The 24,894-nt window shown below is 43.4% G+C and overlaps 1 protein-coding gene across 15 annotated transcripts in view; it reads right to left on the minus strand.

Moving 5' to 3' along the window:
* The window catches only part of PLEKHA7 (pleckstrin homology domain containing A7), a 213,554-nt gene that overhangs the window by 134,159 nt on the left and 54,501 nt on the right, over window positions 1–24,894 (minus strand). The gene's annotated exons all lie outside the window — the stretch shown is intronic.

Genomic DNA, 24,894 nt, shown 5'->3' on the forward strand with positions numbered 1-24,894 from the left:
AAGTTAGAAGTTATCGGAGGGGAGGGAAAGTTCAGGCAAAAACCATGGTTATTAAAGTGCAAGTTCACACTATTCATGGGTGGAAATGTTCAAACAGAAGTGAAATGCCATGCTGGAGACACCTGGGTCTTTTTCCAGAAGGGATATGGGGCAGCTCACCCTCCTCCCCCGGAAGAAAGCCTGGCCATCTTTCCAGAAGACCTTACATCTACGTTTCATCTCCTCCTGAACCACAATGGCCCACCTCAACAAAAGAACTCTGAATGGGCAGTTGGGATCTTTTACGTCTGGCTTCAACTCTATCATCGATTTGTTGTGTGGCTCTACAGAAATCCCTTCTACTCTCTGGTTTCAGTTTCTCTAAGATGAGGTGTTGAATTAGGATAGTTTCTCTAAGATTAGGTGTTGAATTAGTGTTTCTCCATTTATCTTTTTAAAATCATACTGGGTGTCTCAGTCAGTTAAGTGTCTGCCTTTGGCTCAGGTCATATCTCAGGGTCCTGGGATAGAGACCCGAATGGAGTTGCCTGCTCAGTGGGGAGTCTGCTTCTTCCTCTCCTTCCCAGCTCGTGCTCTCTTGTTGCTGCCTCTGTTTCTCTCTCAAATAAATAAATAAAATCTTTTTAAAAAATAAAGAATAAAAATCAATAAAACCATACTCCCTTTTGGGTAAATATACAAATGTCATTCCTGTCCTGTAGTATCTATAATGACAAGACATCAAACCACCTTCCAAATAAATATATTAAATATGCTTTTAAAACTACATATGGGGGTGCCTGGGTGGCCCAGTGGGTTAAGCCTCTGCCTTCAGTTCAGGTCATGGTCTCAGGGTCCTGGGATCAAGGCCCACATCGGGTTCTCTGCTCGGCAGGAAGCCTGATTTCCCCCTCTCTCTCTGCCTGCCTCTCTGTCTACTTGTGATCTCTCTCTCTCTCTCTGCCAAATAAATAAATAAAATCTTTTAAAATAAATAAATTTTAAAAACTACATAGGCCCCACAATAGTCAAAATATGGAAAGAGCCCAGATTCCATCTACAGATGAATGGATAAAGAAGATGTGGTATTTATATTATATATATATAATGGAATATTACAGCCATAAAAAAGAATGAAATTTTGCCATTTGCAACAACTTGGATGAAGCTAGAGTATTACACTAAGCGAAACAAGTCCATCAGAGAAAGCCAATTTATCATGATTTCGTTCACATGTGAAATTTAAGAAACAAAGCATCATAGGGGATGGGAGGAAAAATAAAATAAGATGAATCAGAGAGGGATACAAACCGTAAGAAACTCTTAACTATAGAAAACTCAGGGTCACTGGAGGGGAGGTGGGTGCGGGGATAGGGTAACTGGGTGACGGGCATTAAGGAGGGCACTCGATGGAATGAGCATTGGGGGTTATTTGCAACTGATGAATCACTAAATTTTACCTCTGAAACTAATAATACACTATATGTTAATTGAGTTTAAATTTAAAAATGACATGTCCTTTAAATATTAGTATTCTGTCTTTAGATATTTGCTGAAGACCTGGAGGCAGGAATGAAGAAATGGTCTCCAAGCTCATCCCTTTCCAGTGATCTGTCCCCGTCCCTCCCACATGAACCTGCCCACCAGCACTTATCATCTCTAGCCTCATTTTGTTTATTCTTTCCAGGAAAGAATGAAGAACCACACAATGAAGAGAAACTTGGGTCATCCAAAAAAGAAAAAAAGGCATTCTGTAAAAGACTCTTTTGAATAATAATCCCCAGTAATGCTGGGGTACAAACACTTTGATGGAAACATAGGACATTCCTGAGGACACTTCAGCAATATGAATTAAAAGACTTAAAGTTGTTCATGGGGCACCTGGGTGGCTCAGTGGGTTAAGACTCTGCCTTTGGCTCAGGTCATGATCTCAGGGTCCTGGGATGGAGCCCCGCATTGGGCTCTCTGCTCAGCAGGGAGCCTGCTTCCCCCTCTCCCTCTGCCTGCCTCTCTACCTACTTGTGATTTCTCTGTCAAATAAATAAACAAAATATTAAAAAAAAAAAAAGACTTAAAAATGTTCGTATCCTTCAATTCCATGGCAAAGAATTTATCCTCAAGACATAATTATCAATAAACACTGAGATTTATCCACAAGGATGTCCGCCATTTTTAGAACAGCAAATAACTGGAAATAAACTAAATGTATATGAGGAGATTGGTTAATAAACATACTTACAATTGAAAATATACATATGCAACTTTAAAAATGATACATAGAATATTTACTGTTGAATTGAACAAAACAAAGTTTATAAAACAAATTATCCCAGTTGCATGTGCGTGTGCACGTGTGTGTGCACATGCGTGTGCATTTGGGGGTGGGGCGGTACCTATGGTGGAGTTGCACTATGTTCATTTTCCTTACTGGTTGACTCAAAATCTAACCCCTGAAGCAAAACATAATGTCGCTGTGGCATGCCATCCTCACAAGTAAATCTATTAACCCACAACTTATTACAAAAGCTTAATATAAAAACAGAATGATACAAACGTTACAGGCAGGAACATAGTTTAGTTCTCCACTACTGTCCACTCACCATTAGAGATTTGATAGAGATTTGATAGATTGGGGGTTTTTCCCCCAGACTTTTCATTTTATATAGATTTTTCAGTTGTCCTTGAGTCCAGTTCAGTGGTTTCCAAACTTTAGAGACAACAAAAATTACTGTCCAGGTGGTTTAAAGTCATTTTCACTTTATGAGTTTTTTTTTCTCCTTACATCCTGAATTTAAAGATTTTATTTATTTACTTAAGAGAGACTGAAAGAGAAGAAGAGAGAGCACAAGCAGGGGCGAGGGGCAGAGGGAGAGGAAGAAGCAGGTTCCCTGCGGAGCAGAGAACCCCAAGACTCTGCTGGAATCCACGACCCTGAGATCATGACCTGAACCTAAGGCAGATGCTTAGCCGGCTGAGCTACCAGGCTCCCCCTTACACTCTGAATTTAGATCCCAATCACTGTATGAAGGAAAAAAGAGAAACAGAAGGATATTTACCCAAATATTAACAATGTTAGAATTGTAGTTGATTTTTATTTCCTTCCTTGGGATTTTCTGTTTTCCAAGTTGTCTGACAAGAAACATATTTTTCATCAGAACATAAAATGTTGCTTAAAAATAAGTGGGCTAAAAGCTCTCCAAAAGATAAAAAGAAACTAGGCCTTGACTTTAAGAGGGGTGACTCCGACCGTGCTCTTCGTATCCCTCCCCTCTGCAAGCTCTGAGGCTGCCCCAGTTGGTGCCCCAACATGTGAGGACAGACAGTACATCGTCGCTAGGATACCATGCTGGAAAACCTGGCAAGAAGATTATTTTTACATTTACCTCCTAGGCTGTGCTTATAATGATGCTTCAAAGCTGAGACTAAAGGGTCCAAAATGCAGCAGCCATGTCCATCTGCTAATGGAGCTATCCCCTACCCTTGAAAGTCTACCAAATAAATAAGCTGAGAACATGTAAAGCACATACCCTTGGTCCTCAGAACCAGGACTATCCAGTCTGCGTTTCAAAGACCTGGTGGTGCTGCCACCAGTCATGCTGGTAAGGACCAGCAGGAAAAGAACAGGCCATACGTCAGATTGGGTTCAGCCAGGCTAGTTTGGTGATCTGTGTCCCAGATTCCCCTCTGCTAAATAGCCTAATAAAGGTTCTACTTTTCTTGTAAGGCGGGGGTGGGGGGTGAATATAAAAGCATTAGGACAAAGTGAACTGCGCTGTCAGTGTAGGGTATTATTTAATGAAAGTATACACTGCGACTTTGGGGGGAAGAAGGGACATGGCTAGCTGTGGGTTCTGCGACACAAGGCCGGTAAACTGCAACTTGGCTCACCTTTCAAGCTCTCCAAGAAGCTGGATGGGGAGCAGAGGTGGGCTGAATTCTCCTGGGGCTCAACTCAGGAGCTCTGAAGTCAAAGACAGAAGGCGGCTGGGATAAAAACCCCCAGGGGCGTGGAGGCAGGGGACAGGCTCCTCAAAACACAACGGGCAAAAACACCAGGGCAGGATCTAAAGATGAGGGATGCTTGAGTTATTTGGCCACTTAAATGCAATAATCATTGAATCCCCTACCAGGTATTGCCTCTACCCATGGTCTCTGCTCAAAATAAAACACAGGACAAGCCAGAGAGAGCTGTCAATAGGCTACATTTTAAGTCCACCTAGAGTCTAATAAAGCTAATTTTACTGTTATGGTGTCTATTAAACACAGGGCCTTTGTTTAGAGAGTGAGTGGAGGGGAGGAAAGCTCGGGCATCAAGGGCTAGGAATTTTGATTATTCCAGAATTATTTCTTGGAAGGAAGGAGTAAGAACAAACCTGATTTTTAAAAATAACTTGGACAGGGACACATGTATCAGAAGGCCCACTACTGTACAGCTATCCAGCCCCTTTGAGAACAGACCTTCCCCCCACAGCCAGGCAACAGCTCAGGGACAGAAAAAAGGCACTCCACCTCACCAAAGCAGAAACTATTGAAAACACTGACCAAGGAAGCCAACGCAGACCTGGAGCTGGAGCCTAAGGACCATTAAGGTGGGGGCGGAGGGGAGCCTACTTGCTCCATGGCCAGAGACCAAAGTTACCCAAATGGGTTTTGATAAAATGAATAACTAAGTTTATAGCTTTATAGAGTTTGTTAAATCAGGAAAACCAAATCACAAGACATCTAAATAGCTAGACCACATGTCTATGATCAGTGATCTTCATATATCCATTTTAATCAGAAAAATCTCCAGGTGATTGTTTAAAAACAGCAGATTCCAGGGGTCAACCCCTACAGAACCTCGTGACAAAAGTCTAAGATGAGCTCAGGAATCCACATTTAGAAAGCACCCAAGGTGAGCTGGCCGTGTGTTGCGTGGAGCCCACACTTTGAGATACTTGATGGTAAAAGGCCAGGAGGGCCTACCACCTGTCTCCCCTTGTCTTCTAGCAGGGATCACCCAAGCAGGCTTGAATCAATTCAAAATGGAATCTGAATGAATCCAATTAATACCTCAACAAAATCACAACAAAACTAGGGCATGATAAAGAATGCCACAGCAAGGAAAATACACATAAGCACTTAGCACATAGGAAACACTCTAACAAAACTGTGACTTTTTAAAAGGACGAGGAGAGTATACTTTCGGTACTGTCTAGTCTCACCTTGTACTCATAAGCTGGGTATGAACTCTCTGAATTCACTAGTGTTAGCACCTAAAAACTCCATGGACTCGCCCAGACTGAAGTCAAAATCTGGGCTCACCCACTTACCAATTTTTTTCCTCCCTCACCCACTATTTCTTCAGCCCTAAAATGGGATTAAAAACACCCACTCCCATAGTATTTGTTATGAGGATGAAATAACAGAATTAGTAAGTGAATGGGGACATAGTAGGTACTACATAAATAGTAACAATCATTCATTCAACAGCTAAATATTTATTGGGGCCTTTTACAAGTCAGGCATTGTAGGCCCAGAAGGCACAGTAGTAAGTGACGAAAGAGACAGGGGGACAAAAATATAGATAGTACACAGATAAATAATTTCAGAGATTGGTGTGTACCATTAAGAAAATGAAACGGTGGTGCCTGGGTGTCTCAGCTGGTTAAGCGACCAACTCTTGATTTCCGTTCAGGTCATGATCTCAGGGACATGAGACTGAGCCCCACATTGGCTCCACACTCAGCCTAGAGTCTGCTTGAGATTCTCTCCCCTTGCCCCTCCCCATTCACAGGGGCACACGTGCACTCTCAAAAAATAAAATCTTAGGGGCGCCTGGGTGGCTCAGTGGGTTAAGCCTCTGCCTTCGGCTCAGGTCATGATCCCAGGGTTCTGGGATCGAGCCCTGCATCGGGCTCTCTGCTCAGCAAGGAGCCTGCTTCCTCCTCTCTCTCTCTGCCTGCCTCTCTGCCTACTTGTGATCTCTCTCTGTCAAAAAGATAAAAAAATAAAAATAAAATAAAATCTTAAAAAAATGAAACAGTGACATCATAGAGTGATATGGGGGTTTAGGGTATGTATCAGTAAAAGGTCTAAGATGTGTCATTTAAACTAAGTTCTAGAGGAAGAGCATTTAGACCCAAGAACAGGTGGAAGCAAACAAAGTACATTCCTAGAATGGAAGAAGGACAGTGAGGGCTGGAAGTCAGTGACCAGTGGGGAGGACAGTAAGAGAAGCAGCTAAGGAGTCAGAGCCAGGGTTAAGGATGACCATGTATTACCTGGTAAGAATTTGGATTCTCCTCCAAGTGCAATAGGAAGCCATGGAAGGGGTTAAAAGAAAAGACTGTACCATGGAAAAGGCATGATCTAATTTGCTTTCTAAAAAGACTTTTGTAGCATTTATATGGAGAATAGCCTGGGGGTTGGGGAAAATAAATAAAAACCTATTATTTCGTTAGTGTTTAAACTGTGCGTTCTGAACTGTCCAGAGAACTTTATATGTATGGTCCTTAATCCTCATGAAAACGTGTAATGTGAGTATCATTATTATCCCAATTTCTCAGGTGACAAATGCAGCAGGCACAGATTAGGTGACTTGCCCAGAAAGTGGAAGATCTAATATACACACCCAGATGGTCTGAATGCAACACCTCTCCAATGCCTTGAAAAGAAGCAGGGGAAATCAGAGAGACAAGGTAGAAAGACCACTGCAGAGTACAGGCAAGAGAGGGTGGTGGCTGGCAAGATGACCGCAGTGTAAATGCTGAGGGGAAGGCAGCCACGCAACACGTCTTGGTGGCAGGAGCTAATTCCACCACCGACAGAACTTATGACAGGGTGAAGAGACAAGCGAAGAGGACTCCCAAGTTTTTGGTTTGAGCAAAAGTGGATGCCAGTGCAATTTCCTGAGATGATTAAGCCTGGGGGAGAACAAATCCAAAGGGAGGGGAGGCATTAACATAAATCAAGCACTCTGTCTTAGAGGCGCCTGGGTGGCTCAGTTGGTTAAGCATCTGGCTTGGGCTCAGGTCATGATCTGAAGGTCCTTAGGATCGAGCCCCACATTAGGCCCCTTGCTTAGCACGGAGCCTGCTTCTCCCTCTCTGTCTGCCCGCTTCTCCCCCTGCTTGTGCTCTCACTCCCTCTCTCAAATGAATAAATAAAGTCTTAAAAAACAAAAGCCTCTGTTTTGGGACACATTAGGTCTGAGGAGACTATTAGACGTCCAAGTGGAGAAACCCGAAATACAGTGAGCTGTGGCAGTCTCCACTCATCTCATCACCACGTGACTCCTTAGTGTCTGTGTGCCCCTGGGAGTGGGGGAAAGGGTTCTCCCAGCCACCAACCTTTCTAGTTGGTTGTAACAAGCAAGGGCAGAGCTATAGCTCAACATACACTTGCAACTTGCTTTGAGGCAGAAAGCATCCTGCCCGGCCCACCTTCAGTGGTCCAGCCCCATTCTCTGAACCAACTTCCAAGGAGCCAGACTCTAAGAGGCAACACACAGAGCCTAGAAGTCCAGGAGGAGAAGCTGGAAATAGGAGCTGTGGAAGGAAGGTTATCGGGCATCTTACTTGCTTGTGACAAGGGGACTTCTGACCCCCGTCCCTTCCACTTCAACACTTTTTTTCCAGGTCTCCTATCACTGAGGCCTATCGGGGTGTGAGTCCCTGCAACTGCTCACAAGGGCCTGAGTGTGATAATAATGAAAGAGTTTCCAAAATAGGCCTCCCACATTCAGGCTTCCCAAATTCCCCGCTGGCATCCTGGCTACAGCATTCCCAGAAAAATAGCAACCTCGCTTGATAAAATACCTTGGGTATTGACACCTCCTTGGCTCGGAGGAAATGGGTGTGTGCGTTCGAGGTCAGGTAGAGGTTGGAAGAAAGAAAAAAATGGCAACTTTTAAAGTTCAGCTGAAATGTCAGGAACATGAAGCAGCCCATGTTTACACACAGCTTTCCAAAACTGAGACCCGCTTCCAAGTAGTTGTAAAAAAAAAATTTGTCCAATGAAATGGCTTTTTAGTTTCACAGAAATAGACCCAGGCCGTTCTCATTCTCCTTGTGTCCTTAGGCTTAATCTAACATAATTTATACTCAACTCTGGCTGATGCGGATTGTTTAATTTTTTATTCATATTTTATCCCTTTCATTCCCATAAGCAGACTCAAATCCACTGTGGAACAGGATAAAGCAATAGATGAATGTATAGTTCAGATCTACATAATCCAGAAAGGCTGTTTATTGTGGATATTAATTGGAGGTTACAGGGAGGAAATAACCTAATTAATCTGTAAAACACTTGGAAAATCTGATCTCCTTATGCTAAAAAAAAAAAAAAAGAGAGAGAGAGAGAGAGAGACACGGTCTGGTAATGGTGAAGTCTTATGTCCCACATAGTTATGGATGATCTTGCGGCTCTTAACCATTCAAACTGAAAACAACAGGATACCAGTTCAATAATTGTAATCCTTCATCTTCCAAATAAGAAACTGTCAAAGCCCCTGAAGGAGATCAGAATAAGACTTAATCTAAATCTATCCACAAAGCTGGAATCTCAGTCCTTTCCTGGCATGGGGAGGTAAAGCTCTATTCTCTGGCGTCCTCCTAAATGCAGGAACAAGCTTAAGAATATGAAATGGCCAGCAGCCTGCGAACACAACTTTGGAGACATAAAAATTATTAGGTTTTCTAAATCACTGGCATGAGCCAAAATCCTTCCCAAGACTAGTGGGCCAAAGATAGAACCAAAAGCCTCATTGCATTCACAAACATCCCCTTAAGTGCCTTCTTCAGGAACACTCTCTCTAACATAAACCTGAATGTAGCAATTATTCAGATCCCCATGTGCAGGCAGTAAATGTTTTTGAGGAGGCTCATTCTCAAGGGAGCAAAGGGAAAGTGGTATTTTAGACTAACATTTTTTATCACCGGAAGTCACTGGAACCAGTGTCGTGGCACTAGAGAGCACACAGGGATGACAAATGCTTATAATGTTCACCCTGAAGACTTGCAACCTTATAGAACAGACAGATCAAATTATGCCTTGTTGTAGTTTGAAATGTGTTTTATTGCCTTAAAGGTTTTTGAAGATTGACACTCTATGCAGAACACAGTAGGTGGCAACACTGAGCCATGAGACTATTCCATTTGCCAACCCTGGTGAAGAGAGAAAGTTGAATGTAATAATGAAGTCCATCCTAAAAATTAGGTCTCTATTAAAATAATGACAACAGGCACAAAGCCATTAAAAATACAAGCCTGACCAGCCTGGAATCAAATGCACCATCAAATGTACTTCCTGGCATGCTGTCATTTCCCACCTGCACTCTATCAATCCTTGGGCAAATCCAATTATTCCTTGAAACAACAGAATTGTGCAACTCCTCTCCCCTTCTCCCTAGTGACTTTTATGAAAATAATATTCAACTTTAATGCATCTGCACTTCAAGAGACTATGTGACAAGAGCAATAAACATATTCTCTGTGTGCAAAAACCAGGGGACATGAGATCTGAGACTGCTTTTGCCAACCCCAGGTGTGGGCCTTCCTTCCCAAACTCAAGAGAGACTGGAACATAACAGCTGTCAGAAAGCAGCAATGCCCTGTGCCAGAAATACCCTGGCTGCGCAGCTCTAATTGCCAAGAGATAAGAACCCATAACTCACACAGACACTTGTGGCTCAGGCTCAGACACAGCAGACGGAAAGGAAAGATCATGCGCTCTGGAGTCAGACCAACATCCTAACTTTTACCAGCTCTGAGACCTTGGGCTAGCTGATTCCCTCCCTCAAACCTCAGTTTCCCTCATTCGGCGGGACAGGCGGCAACGTGTACCAAGTGCTGACTACAGCAGGTGCATGATACCCTGGCGTTGGTATGATTAACAATCCCTGAAGGGCACGGTGGAGGGTGTCCTGGGCACCATGGTGGTCAAGCTCTCTGGATAAAAGATAGTTTGCAACCTTGAAAGGGCCTCAATTTTCTGTAAGAGGTACAGGGATCAGTCACATAAAATCCCTGGCTACTTTTTCCTTATTCATCTGTGCAAATTTACAGTGTGCCAGGATTATGCAGTGCAAGAGGACAATATGGCTTGGCCTCTTGAGGCTTATCGTCTAAGGAGAAGACAAAGTTTCAAAATAAACACAGGAGGAGATATAAATGGACATCTGTGAGGAGTACATATAGGAGAGGTACATGGCCATCTGTAACATGGCCACCTCAAATGGGTAAATTGGCCCAGTCTGAGGAACTGCAGAAGGACGAGGGCTTAGTAAAGAAAAAGAAGAAAGCTGAAGCGGACCTTGCTGCCACACTCTCAGTGGGCCCTACATAAGATATTTAACTTAAAAGAACCAAAGCAGGAAGCTCTTGGTTTCCTCTTAACAAGCAGAATGTTTTTCCTCTCTAACAGTAAAATCCAGAAAACCTACTATTCCCTTTTTGTTTTGGCTGCCAGGAAGCTCTAAGACAAACGTGAAGCTCAAAAATAATACAAACCCTTAATGCATGAGCATTTATAGTCTCCCCAATCCCCTTGGTTTGTCTTCTTCTTCTTGTATTTTCCCTGATCCCGATTTCAAATTCCTATTTCTATTTTATCACTGTATCTAGTGTTCATAGATCTTGGGGAGAAGGAAGGAGGATACAAACAGAGACTTATTAATACTCTTTCTAAGGCTAAGGGGCTGAGCTGGAAAGAATTAACAGAGTGCCCTTTGTATCCTGCCTGGCGTGTCACCCCAGAGGCAGAAAAAGACATGTAGCTTGGTCTTCTTTTGTAGAAGGAGTGCGTTCCTTGTGATTGTGTGATCTAACACAGTGGTGCTTTTTCCCAGAGCCACTTTATCATGTTACATTTCTATCCTAACAAGCAGCTTTCCTTTAACTGGCTTTTCCCTGAAACATTCACTGACCTATATTTACAATGAACCTATATTCTGGATATTTCAGGATAGAAGCTCCCTTCTCTGCCCACCCCACTTTCCTTTTTTTTTTTTTTTTTTTTTTTTTTTACAATTTGCTCTGTTTCGTAAAGACAGCTCATTAAATATAGAACTGTAGTATTCCCTTTTTACCTCTGAAAGGCATGATATATACATACAAATCCCTCATCAGGCCATGTATCACAAGAGGTACACTTTTCAATCAGGAAACAGTCATTCTACTCCTGTGATGAATTGATGTTCTCATGTTGAAAACAGATAAGAGATGAGGAGAGGTAAGATTACTGTTTTTCAATGTACCATTTATCTGCACCATTTAAAAAAAAGTAGGATGTTTTATAAGTAAAAGGTCCATTTCTTACAGAAAAATCCATTCCTCTTCCTGGAAAGATAAAATCTTTGTAAATGATAATTAGATATAATTCCAAGAACTGGAATTCCAAGAATTCCGGCAGATTGAGCTGCTGTTCTTCTTATTGGGTCCTGGCCCCCTTTATATGATGAGAACTTTAAACTATCTCACTCAGGACAAAAATGCATAAACACGGGGCGGCAGGGTGGCTCAGTGCGCTAAGCCTCTGCCTTCAGCTCAGGTCACCATCCCAGGGTCCTGGGATCAAGTCCCGCATCAGGCTCAATGCTGAGCAGAGAGCCTGCTTCCTCCTCTCTCTCTCTGCCTGTCTCTCTGCCTACTTGTGACCTCTGTCAAATAAATAAAAATGCATAAACACAATTTTGGACAGTTTGAGAAGATTCAAAGACCTCCTAAAATTCCACTCATTAACTTCTTGGGTACTTACTCTCCGTAAAAATGGAGCAAATACCTAAGGGTGCCCGAGGTGGGGTGTGGCAAGAATCCCTGGAAAAATATATAAATACTGTAAATAACAGTTATATATAACATTGATAATAGCTATGAAGTTAATAGTTAATAAATATGAATGAATAGTTAATATGAATAGTTAATAAAAAATGAATATGAAATTATTTCCTTAAATTCACTTTAGTGGTTTTAAGTGTGTCAATTTAAAGGAAAATACTAGGGTGCCTGAGTGGCTCTGTTGGTTCAGGTCATGATCCCAATGTCCCAGGACTGAGCCCCACATGAGGCTCCTTGCTCAGTGGGGAGCCTGCTTCTCCCTCTGCCCCTCACCAGCTCCTGTGCTCTTTCCCACTCTCTCTCTTTCTCAAATAAATAAAATCCTTAAAAATAAATAATAAAACCCCACGGATACAGTCTAAAAGTCACTCAGCAAGTGTCCAGCCCCAGGATGGACACCAAAAGCGAACCCTCACATAAACTACAGACTTGGGGTCAGAATGACATGTCCGTGTCAACAACTGTAACAAATGTGCCACTCCAGTGAGGGGAGGCTGTGGGTATATGAGGGAAAGGTGTAAGTATAGGAGGGTAAATTCTGCTCAATTTATTAAGAACCTAAAACTGCTCAAAAAAATACAGTCAATTTTTTTAAGTCCCTCTCATAAAGCAGTTCATTCAAGGCCACTTTTCCCCTCCTTTTTTCTCTTCTCATGTTCCTCCAGACCAGCTAACCTGGCAACACACATCCCCACATCACTCTTTTCCCTCTGGACCTTCCTTCTGTTATGAGCCAGAGGATTCCTGGTTTGTTGCAGAGATTATGAATGATGAAAGGTTGCCTGGGCATAGCAGAAGTGTGTGGGGTGAAGGGGATTTCCCTGAGCTGCCTGGACAGAGGTATCTGACCAGGGTGAAATGACAAAGACCAGTTACATTTTCCTGACACCCAGGAATCTCATGAGACCCAGACATCGCTACAGGAAGTGAATCAGAAACCCAGGACATCAGAGAATGGTCCCAGGTTTGCCAAACCAAAAAGGTAAGACCACAGGGAGCTGAGCAAGAAAGCTAGGGAAGAGCCACCATCTGGACTGTCTGCATGAGTCTGTCTCCCCCTCAAACAACCAGGACCTTAAAATTACAGACTCAGTGCCTGTCTCCCCTGCTGGGCTACAGCTTCTAAGAGAAGGACCACAGTGCCTGGCACACAGTAGGCACTTTGAAGGAATGGAAGAACTGGGCTACTTTGGGGAAAGAAAACAGAAGAGCACATCTTTTCTCTTCTGCCCTCTGGTGGCTAGCAGATGCTCTGTATCAGCAGATGCTCAGGAAACAGTACTTTTAAAGCCAAATAAACTACCTGATATAACAAGCGTTTTGTTTTGTTTTTTAAAGATAATTATCATTAAAAAAAGAAGAGAAAATGAATCCAGTATACAAGTACCTTTGTTTTTTCACTCCCTGTAGGCAAGTCCAGGGTGGCCAACAGCTGAAGGAGGGCTTGAGACCAAAATTAAAAGCTGGCTGCATCTCCCCAGGCATGCTTCTCCACAGGCCCCCTGGCTCTAAAGCCTTCTCCATCTACTCCATCCCCTGAGAAGGACAGGTGTGACACCAAGCCCAGGTGCCCCCTACTCTCTGGATAAATAGTGTGGTGACAGAATGCCCCACCCCTTTCCAACTCAACCCTAAGGCCTGCCTCCAAGAAATAACTACACTCAGAAGAAGAAAAGTACTAAGGAAAAGTCTGTCACACCAAATGTGCTCCTTGGCGGGGTGGGGCAGTGTGCCTCCAAGGTTGGCAGTTGCCCTTTAGAAATGGGTGCCCCAAGGTCCTGGGATGATCAGGTGCCCCTCCCTAAGGCTTCCTTATGCAGCTGGATCATATGTTGACAGTTAAGGCCTCCATAACCTGACAACAACAAGGTCCATCCTTTTGCAACACCTCTGCCTACTGGTGACCCGGCTTAGATATCACCAATGACAAGTGACTCACTACCTGTCAAAGAAATCACTACATCTTTGGGCAGCTCTACTGAAATTCTGGATCTCTGTTTTCTCCTCTGGAAAAGAATATGGTTTCCAAGGCATTCGTGAACAACCTTGCTTAAAGAGTGGGCACCACAGAAGAACATGAGTCAACTTCCCTTCCCACCAGCCTGGGGATCTTTTATTTGGAACCACTGGCTTCCAGAATCTCCACTGCTAGAAGCCATGGCAATAATGGTTAACCTTTATAGAACACTTACTAGGAGTCAAGCATATACTAAGAGTTTTACAGGCATTATCTCACTTAATACATTGAAAGCTCACACTCTCCTTTGAGTAAGAAATTACTGTTAACTTCTTTTTATATAAGAAAACAACACCTTGGGAAGTTAATATAACTTGCCCAAGGTCACAAAGTACCAAATGAGCTAGGAATAAAACCCAAGGTTTTGAATTTGTTTTGTTTTAGTAATAGAACTCTTTAAAAAAATATATCTTACTGTCATAATCCAATAAATAAAATGAAGCAGCACCATCTGTGAAGGCTCCTAAGGCAGTGACATACTCTGGTAATTAGGATTAATAAATAGACTTTGAATTCCTCTACTAAAAGTTCCTCTCTCCCAGGGAGTTTTACTGCTGTGCCCAGCACTTAGAACAGCACCTGGCAAGAAAAAGACACTAAAAAAATATTACTGACTGAATGAATCCAATATTCACTGAGTGTTTACTATCTTCTGGGCACTGTTCTAAGTCTCTTACAGGTTTTATTAGCTCGATTAACCTCACAAGAAGTGCTACTATCCATTTTACAGATGAGGAAAGTGAGGCTCAGAGAGGTCAAGTACATTTCCCGATGTCACACAGTTAGTAGGTAGCAGAAATGGAATTCAATCTGCAGTTAGACCTGTACCCTTTTAACTATATTGAGCCATTCTCTCTCCTTAGTGTATAGCAGGAGAAAGATCTGAGACCTCCAGAAGAGAGACTGTTTGCCCCAGAAATAGTTAATGGCAGAGAAGCTGGACTTTTACTATCAACTATTTGTACCCCTGATGTCCTGCCTTTTTATTTTTCCTTATGATTTCTCATAACTCCACCGTGAGGCAGACACAAGAGCTTTTAGCATTACCACTTCAGAGATGCAGAAAATGCTCTGAATTCCCAGGAATGCTGCCATTTAGAGAGAAAAATCAGTGACCAGTGCCCACTCCAGCTTGGCCATTGCTAAATGTGTTTTTCTCCACCTCACCGCCGAGTGCCTGGCTGGGTCTCACACACAGTAATCACAAAACCACATCAGGGGAAGAGAAAGAGAAAGCAGAAAGCCAGGAAGAGGCCAAAAATGATTAGAAAAAGGGTAAGCAGTGCTTTCATTGCTGTATGGCAGCGGTTTCATCCCAAGCCCCGAGTTAAAAAATGAATGGCAGTATCCACTATCCACTGCTGTCTTCTGGGCTTTGCAGCTCTGAGATAAAAATCTGATCTGAGCAAAGCCATTTCTCCACTTGGGCTTTCTTCTTGCCCCTCCTAGAGATGTTAGAAAAGACTCTTTTAAAATAGTAGAGGAGCCACAAATGCCCTTTGGACCCAATTTCCTGAAATCTCCACTTCAGAAAAAAAAAAAAAAAAAGGCAAAACAGCTCTTCAAATATTCACTGTCAAGTTAAATGATTTGAAATAGCTGCTCTGTATGTCCATTGCAAATGTAAAGCCCACAGTTTGAATTTGCAAGCAAAGGAAACATTGTAAACTTTTTGAACTTTCCCCCAAAATTGGCTTAAACCAGAACACAGTACTGTTTGATGAAATAGAAGGCAAGTCACATAATGCAATTTTAAACTTTCTAGTAGCACATTAAAAAAGGTAAACACTAGGTCTCCTGGGTGGCTCTGTTGTTAAGCATCTGCCTTCGGCTCAGGTCATGATCCTGAGGTCCTGAGATCAAGCCCCACATCAGGCTCCCTGCTCAGTGGGAAGCCTGCTTCTCCCTCTCCCACTCTTCCTGCTTGTATTCTCTCTTTCTGTGTCAAATAAATGAATAAAATCTTTAAAAAAAAAATAAATAAGATCTAGTGAAATTAATTTTGATAATATACTTTAACTCAATATTTCCAAAATATTATCATTTTCAACACGTAATCAGTATAAAAATTACTGATATACTTTACATTCTTTTCATGAAGTCTTTCAGATCCGGAATATATTTCAAATTTGGAGCACATCTCAATCCAGACTAGCTGAATTTCGAGTGTTCAATAGTCACATGTTGCTAGCGCTACCTTTCAGGACAGCACAGACCTCAAGCTTTCCAATCCTTAATCATAAACACTTAGCATAGATTCTCCCTCCACTTGATAGAACAAAGTCTGCATACAGCCCCGAGCTCAGAATCAGAGGCTTTTAACAGGCTTTTTTTTTAACAAAGAAAATTTGCTGGTGGGCTAACGCACAGAATCTTGCTCCTTATTTTACAACATTAAATCCTATGAGAAGCAACCACAGGCTTAAAAGATAAATGTGTGCAGTGGTGACTCCAATTAAATTGTTAGAGGAAGAAGGGGGGCTAAGAGAAAGAGCCTGTCATAAGAAATGAATAGAAATGATAATCCTTACATTTACAGAGCCCATGTACAAGTGCGCTCACTCTTCATCTCCTCAATCACCCACACGGGATAAGCCTGGGACTCAGACGTCCTGGTAACCAGCAGGTCAGTCAGGTAGACAGAGGCAGTACCAAGAGAAGCTAAGCCTAGTACTTGGCATCAGAGCCCTGGGTTCTGTCCTAGGTTCCCTAACTGAGCTGCAAAACAGAATTGTCTGGAGGCACTTATTTAAAACACAGACTTCCAGGCCCTGCCCAGATATACTGGGTCAGTTTAGGAGAAGGGAGAAAGGACCCCAGGATCTGTATTTTTAAGACATTTCCCAGGTGACTCTGATATTGCCTCAGTTTGGGAAAGACTGTACCAAACCATCTTGCAAGTATTAAAATGCCACTCTTAAAAAAAAAAAAAAAAAAAATCCAGCATCCAAACATCCACACTTTACAAACAGGGTGTTGCTCTTCCTCCAGCAGCGTTCTTTTACCAAACAGCACTGTTGGTGTTATTCCTTCCACTTATGCTGAAGCACGTTGCAACAGACAGGTTTATAAGACTCAGGGAATTCATGGCTGAGCAAAATGCTGGAGATGTTTTTCCTCTGTATTTTCAGTGACTCCCCCCTCCAAGGATCCTGGAGAAAGTTTCTTCTCTGACTTTGATAATAATTACAAGAGCCAATATTTATTGAACAGTTACTATGTTCCACAAGTATGCATTATCTCATTTAATCCTTAGCAACAATCATATGAGGCTGGTACTATTATTATGCATTATCCAATTTATAGATGAGGAAGGTGAGGCTCAGGAGAGTTAATAATTTTTTTTTTAAAATTGATTGATTGGTTTATTTTAGAGAGAGCAAGCATGTGGGAGAGAGCGGCTGAGGGAGAGGGAGAAACAGAATCTCAAGCAGACTCCGCAATGAGCACAGTGCCCAACATGGAGCTCAGTCTCACAACCCCAAGATCACGACCTGAGCCGAAACCAAGGGTCAGACTCTTAACCGACTGTGCCACAAAAAGAGTTAATGCTTTTAAAGAAGCTTAATTTGAAGTAGGCCTGTTTACAAAACATCATTATCATTATCCCTCCTAGTACTCAAAATCAATAGGTTTCATTCCAGCATCTAATGTGTTCTCATCTTACAGGAATAAAGACTATTAACAGATCCAGCCCAGATGCCCCACCTCTGTTATCTCACAGCCCACCAAACTTGCTCCTGTACTTAACTGTTTGCCTCTTCCAGTGGCCTGGTGGTTCTCTAAGAACTGTACCTCTTTCTGTCACATGACAGAAACCTCACAGTCCTATAGTACTGGGGGAGCATTAGATGGATGGATACAGGATCGATAGGTCATTGGACTTTATCAGGTAAATAAATGGAAGCTCCATAAAATCTTAGGGCAAGAGTATCTGGTGCTCTCTGGAGGTGAGGGGCTGCAAGAGGACATGAGGGAGGGAGGTTGAGAGTCCTACAGAGAGCAGATCTGAAGGGAAGAAGGCATAGTACCAGGATAAAAAAGGCTATATTAAAAGGCAGTTTCAAAGGAATCAGGGAACTGGGTGTAGGAAAAGGCTGGACCATGAGCCCAATAAGGACCTGACTGGGAACAAAAGTCCTACAAAAATCTACTCCTTTCATTCTCTGGCCCCAGAGGACGTCACTGCTTTGCTCTCTCGTTTAGGTGGCTGGTACTTCTAGTTTTGTTTTTAAGGAAAAAAGCATTCCCTGACTGGTAATCCCAGTCGGCTCACTGACAGAGCCCGCTAGATTCCCTCCACTGTGGTTTCCTCAGCCTCCTCATACAGGGGGAGCCAGACCTCCACTTCAGGGAAGTTCCTCACTTTCCCCAGTCCTCCTCAAGGGGGCAGCAGGAACTGTCTGTGGTGTCGCCCTTGCTCTCCACACGGGGCACTTCTGCTGTTGGCTCCCATAGCCCTCACAATGCTAGATGAGGAAAGGTGGGCAAAGTTGACTAGGGAAGCTGGCATGCATGCGAGTGTGAGCCCAGTCAGCCTGGGACTGAGGCTTCCAGGCTTCCTCTCAGTGCCTTCTCCCAAACAGTCTAGTCACTGAATTACCAGCCCTGAAGAGGACTGGATACCCCCACCTGCAGAGCCCCCCTCTTAAATGTGACCCTCCCCTCTTAAAATGTGAAATCCTCTTTCCTCACTCCGTATCACAAAGCAGGATTACACCAACCTTAAAGTCAAGGCGGGATAGGAACTTTAAAATTGGACACCAAAAATTCTCGGGTTGAAAATTGAAACCACCGAGATTCTTGTTTGTGTTGACTTTTTTGATATGTTGAAAGAATTTTACTTCAAGTGTCTCCCTAGAGGTTCACAGAATTGGGATGCACAGAGGGTGCCACAAGCCTGCCCACAAAACCTGACTCCAGTGCCTAATTAGAATGGCAAATCAGAGTATTTGAAGGCAAATCAGGTTTTGAAGTGAAATTTTTGTAGAAAACAGCAAAGAGTACTCATTACTGACAGGCCCTAACTTGCTGTGGGTCTTAATGAGCATTCTGTTCGGCTCCGGCTCTGGCAACACACACCCATCGCGCACTGCAGACCTATGGGAACATCCCTCAGCCGCCTCTCTCCTCCGCAAGGTAGTTTCCTCTCTACTGATCAAAGTGGAGGAGGGAGTCATCCTCGAGTTCAAAAACCCCCATTCCAGCTGAGGAATTCAAGGACCCTTAATCCCAGGGTGAAAGGACAAATTGAGTGGGTTATCTGGGCTGATGGTTCCAAAATGCAGCTACATCAGCATCAGCACGTACCCCCGGGACTTTGTGGGGAACATGGACACCCAGTCCCCACCCGACCTGGGGAGCTGTAGCATTATTAAGTCCCTTTGGTGACCACTAAACAGGCTACTGTTTTGTCAAATAAAGCACATTCGAATGTATCAGAATGCCCTGCATTACCTCCTCCTCCATTTCCCTCACACCCGGAAGGTGACAGCAGTGGTAGCAATGAGCAAGAAAGGATAGGTAAAACAGTATCTGCACAATTACCCATGTACACACACACACACACACACACACACCCCAAACTGTGAGGCAAGATGAAGGGGAGGCATATATACAAACATGGTCCCAGGAATTCATAGGAGCTGAAGACTTTTTAAAGCACAGAAATTTGAAACAGGAAGATACATTCTCACATCATACATGGATGTAAAGGTTTTAGAACTTGATCATGAGCACCAGAGTTCTCACTGCCCTCTCCAGGAAGCCCTTCCCCACTTATCCCACTCCTCAAGGACATCCTCAACACAGAGAGGGAACAGCAGGCCCTGCAGGTAACAGGTGCACACAGAGGCCTACACTCGAGTCTCCTCAGCAGCATCTTTAAGGCAGGAAGTCACACTCCTCAGCATGGTGCCCAAGCCCTCATGACCTGTGTCTGTCTTCTGCTCCCCCTCATGTATTTCCATCCACCAACCCACACTCCCTTCATCCCCACCCTCTGGATTGCTCATCTCCATGCCTTGCTCATATTGGCTTCCCCTCCCAGAAAGCTTCCCAACTGCGCCTCTCTGTATGTGCTGTCCGCCTCTGTTTGGCAAGCCTTATCTATCCACCCATTTCAGTGTGACCTGCACCACCTCCTCTGTGCTCCTCTCCCATTTATCACTTCCCAAAAGCCATGACTTCCATCCAAGTCCCAGCTGCCCCGCAGGTGAGAAAAAATGGACAGCAATCCAGCTCACCTCAGATCTCATCCAGAAGATACGTGACGCTCAGCAACCGAAATGCATTTATAAGCTTGATCCTTAAATCAGAAGTTCAGATTTCAGTGAGAATAAGATCACTGTGGGGCAAGGGGGTGGGGGGAGTGTTGTTGTTTAAAGTGCAGACTCCAGGGGTGCCTGGGTGGCTCAGTGGGTTAAAGCCTCTGCCTTCGGCTCAGGTCATGATCCCAGGGTCCTGGGATTGAGCCCCGCATCAGGCTCTCTGCTCAGCAGGGAGCCTGCTTCCTCCTCTCTCTCTCTCTGCCTGCCTCTCTGCCTACTTGTGATCTCTGTCTGTCAAATAAATAAATAAATAGATAGATAGATAAATAAATAAATAAAGTGCAGACTCCAGGGGCGCCTGGGTGACTCAGTGGGTTAAGCTTCCAACTCCTGGTTTCAGCTCAGGTCATGACCTGGATGTTGTGGGATCGAGCCCCGCATGGAGCTCTGTACTCATTGCAGCGTCTGCTCCAGTCTTTCTGCCTCTCCCTCTGCTCCTCCAGGCTGGCTCATGCTCTCTCTTTCTCAAATGAATAAATAAAAACTTCAACCAATAAATCAATTAATCAATCGCAGAGTCCAGAGTCATACTCCCAGAGATTCCAGTTTAATAAATCTGGAAAGGGGGGGCGCCTGGGTGGCTCAGTGGTTTAAGCCGCTGCCTTTGGCTCAGGTCGTGATCTCAGGGTCCTGGGATAGGGTCCAGCATCAGGCTCTCTGCTCAGCAGGGAGCCTGCTTCCCTCTCTCTCTCTCTCTCTGCCTGCTTCTCCATGTACTTGTGATTTCTCTCTGTCAAATAAATAAATAAAATCTTTAAAAAAAGTAAAATAAAATAAAATAAATCTGGAAAGGGCCCTGAAACCTATGTTTTTAACAAGTAAGGCATCTTGTTTTTAACAAGATAAGCATCTACTTCATCTCAGGTCATGATCCCAGGGTCCTAGGATCGAGCCCTGCATCAGGCTCCTTGCTCAGTGGGAATTCTGCTTCTCTCTCTTCCTCTCCCTCTGCCCCTCTCCCTGCATTCATGTTCTGTCTGTCGCAAATAAATAAAATTTTAAAATCCTAAAAAAAAAAAAAAAAAGCATCATATACACCTTAATCTGATGCAGACAGTCTATGGAAAACACTTTGAGAAATGCCACTAAACAGTTAACTTACAGCAGACACCAAGAAAGTATTCATTCCTATATTCCTATGTCCCATTATATGCCTGTACTGGGCCCTTGCAGAAACAAAGAGAATTAAGAACCGATCTTGCCTGAGAGTCTGGCACAGGACTTAAAAGACACGAATATAAATCACCACAGAAAACCAAAAAAAGACAGTAACATGGGGTGCCTGGCTCGTTCAGTCAGTAAAGCATGTGACTCTTAACCTGAGGGTTGTGAGTTCAAGCCCCACGTTGGTTGTGGAGCCTACTTAAAATAAAAAAAAAATTTTTAATGCCATTAGAGTAGAGATATCATAAGCCACAGAAACTCAGAGAGAGAAAAACCAGACTGGAGAGAGGACAGGAGAGCAGAGGGGAAGGAGACCAAACAACAGCCAAGGTGCGGTTTTGAGAGAGAGACTGGTCAATAAAGTCAAAGAGTGAGCGGAACTATGCTTGACAGTAGCCTTTGGGCTTGGTAAGCAGGAAGCCAAGCAGATCTGAGTGGAGTGGGGAGTGCAAACCAGACAGTAAAGATGGACAGACTGAGTGTGTGGAGGTAGAAGAGGGCCACAGAGAAGGGAGAAGTCAGAGCTGGAGGGCAGCAGAGAGCTGAGAAGTGTTTCCTCCTCACTACAGATCATGACCCTAAAATCTGTGAGGTGAGACCACAGAGAACCAATGGGCATGGCCATGACCACCATTACAGGTGAAGTCTCAGGTGAAAGCTCAAAGGAATGCAAGAGCTCCCACGCCAGCGCCAGCGCTGGGACAAGATGCCCCCTGTGGAGAAGCTTCCAGGGAACCAGGGCTTCCTGGACAAAGCTGCTCCTGAGGTTCCAGGGAGCTAAAGAGAAAGGGATGAGAGGAACAAATCCTTCAGGCCATCAGGGGATCCAAAAAGCTGTGCATATCCAGAAAGGAGTGATTTCCTTCTTCCCTGGCCTTTAAGAAAATCAGATTTATTTTTCATTTTCATGAAATACAACCTCTACTGGATACAGAATAAAGTCTCAACTCCTAAGCATAGTCTATTCTAGTGTGCCCATTCTAGTGTACCCACCAGACCTGACCTGCCAGTGTGTCCCCACAAGTAGTTTAGCCTTGCCCACCTTGGCCACACACACCATCTAACCAGCCCCTCAACCTCAGCCTTTCACACCTCCAGGCCAATGCACACAGAGCTACTCTGTATAGAACACCTTCCAAACATCTTTCCCTGACTCAGGTACCCTTGCCTAACTCCCAAACCTTTAAAGGCCCACATCAAATGTCTCCTACCCAACCCTCACCCTACCTCCCTGTTCAGGTTTCCCCAACTACTCCCTCCTTTGAGTTCCCACAACACTCAGAGAATCCTTCCATTTTGGCACTCACTACACTGGGTGTAAATCATCTGTGAGTGCCCCAAGGGCAGGGAACCAGTCTTCCCTACATACCCAGCATCCTTTTATTACTATTCTAAGGTACATCTGTTTCGTACCCAAGGTTGGAGAACCACTACCCTGAAAGACACTGGGAGGTCAGGGAAAGCTTCAGGGAGGCTTTAGCTGTGTCTTGAAGGCTAAGCATTAAGGCGCCAGAAGCACAAGAGGGGACAAAGAAAGAGCACTCTAGGCGTATGTAAAGGCATAGAAATGATACGTGTAGATTCCACTGGATTATAGATTCTCCTAGACAAGTTTCAAACCTTGCTCTTCACAGTAATCAGCTCCTCACCTCATATTAGAGTTCTATGGTATTGGCATAGGAACAATTATGTGTACCACCCCAATTTAAAACTTAAATAGACCAAATGATAAGGACCAGGGCTTTTCAGAATGGTAATACACTTAGACCCTTGATCACATGTTTGACATGCAAGATTTCATTTTATGCTTTATGTATTTTTATACTGAAACAGAAGAACTTCTACTGACAAAGTTGACATCAGAGCCCTTTACTTTTTTTTTTTTTTTTTTTTTTTTTTTTTTTTTTTTTTTTAGAGAGAGAGAGAGAGAGAGTGGGGTAGGGAGAGGGACAGAAGAAGAGAAAGAGAGAATCTTAAGCAGGCTCCACACTAGCACAGTTGACACGGGGTTCAGTCTCATGACCTGAGCTGAAATCTAGAGTGGGACACTTAACCGACTGAGCCACCAGGTGCCCCTACTAATTAGCTTTTAATGTTTAAATAAGTTGTACTGCATTTATAAACACAATTTATGCTACCTGCTAAGGAAAATTAGCCTGGTTGATTGGACAATGTTTTTCTAGTTTGTGTTTATTTTTGTAGTTCAAATAAATGAAAAGTCTACTGTTTACTCTGCAGGAAAATGGAAAGCAGATTTAAAGGGTGCTTGTGTTTTTCTTTTCCTTCCCCCTCAAGAAACTGGTAAGACAGGAATGTGCCAAATTGCACCAGGTCTCTAAAAGAATAATTTGGCCTTTATCATGATTAGAAAGTTGACTTACCAAATAGAAACTTACAGATAGTTCAGAAACTGACCCCTCAGGCCCACAGGAAGCTAACCTGAATGTGTGAGAATGGAAGTTCGGGGTTGTGCTGGGTAAGAAGCAGACTTCACACAAAGGAAAATCCACAAGGTAAGAGATTTGTAGGGTTTCTGCCCCTATATACTGTGTTAATCAATAACAAATCATGAAATAAAATAAAAACATCACCGTCAGTGTTCTCTTACCCCGCACTATTGAAACACAGAATAAAAAACTAATAATATAAATGTTGTGGTTATCTAAAAGAGCGAAAAAAAAATCCTCCAAATAATCTCTTTGGGGGGAAAAAAAACTAACAAGAGAGTTAAACACCAACTGCATACCTTACAGTTGCTTAATGCTTTATTTTCATACACATTTTTCATTTGAAAGTCAGTTTCTACAAATGTCAGAATTTTTACTTCCCTTACATATCAGATGAAATTTTTTATTTACTCAAATATTTCCCAAACAACTGGTACATACAAAGCTCTATGTGAAGCTCCGTAGAGTATAAAAGAAGAAAACCTAACCTCCTAACAAACCATGGGCCTAGACTGCAGCAGATAACACAAGACTTGCTGAATGAATGAATGATGAATGAGTATTCCCAGAATACTCTTCCCATACCCATCAGTAAGACAACTTCCTAACCATCCATCCTTTAAGGCCTTGTTCAAATGTTGCTTCCAACTGAACCTATCCCATGGAATGGATCCATGCCCCACATGCCCCACTGTGCTCCTGCTGCATTCTACACAAGTCCTCCTTGTCACATTACATTTGTTTGTGTAGTGTATCTGTTGTCCTACTGGACTATGGCATCTTGGGGGGCCACGATTTGCTCCTTTTTGATTCCCCAGCATTAACTGAATTAAGTCAGTTGTTAACAGACTAAAAGAGAAGATAGTCTAGATACACTGAAGCTCAGAAACAATGAAGCTTAAAGAAAATAACTGATTTAGACAGAATTCTAAGTTTTCTTTTTTTCTCCAAGCCATGTCAAACATGAGCCAACGATTCATAGTGCCCATAAAGAATAGTAAAGACTGGGTACCTGGGTGGCTCAGTCGTTAAGTGTCTGCCTTCGGGGACGCCTGGGTGGCTCAGTTGGTTGGACGACTGCCTTCGGCTCAGGTCATGATCCCAGAGTCCCGGGATCAAGTCCCGCATCGGTCTCCCAGCTC

This window comes from Mustela lutreola, chromosome 1 (genome assembly GCF_030435805.1).
Source record: "Mustela lutreola isolate mMusLut2 chromosome 1, mMusLut2.pri, whole genome shotgun sequence".
NCBI lineage: Eukaryota > Metazoa > Chordata > Mammalia > Carnivora > Mustelidae > Mustela > Mustela lutreola.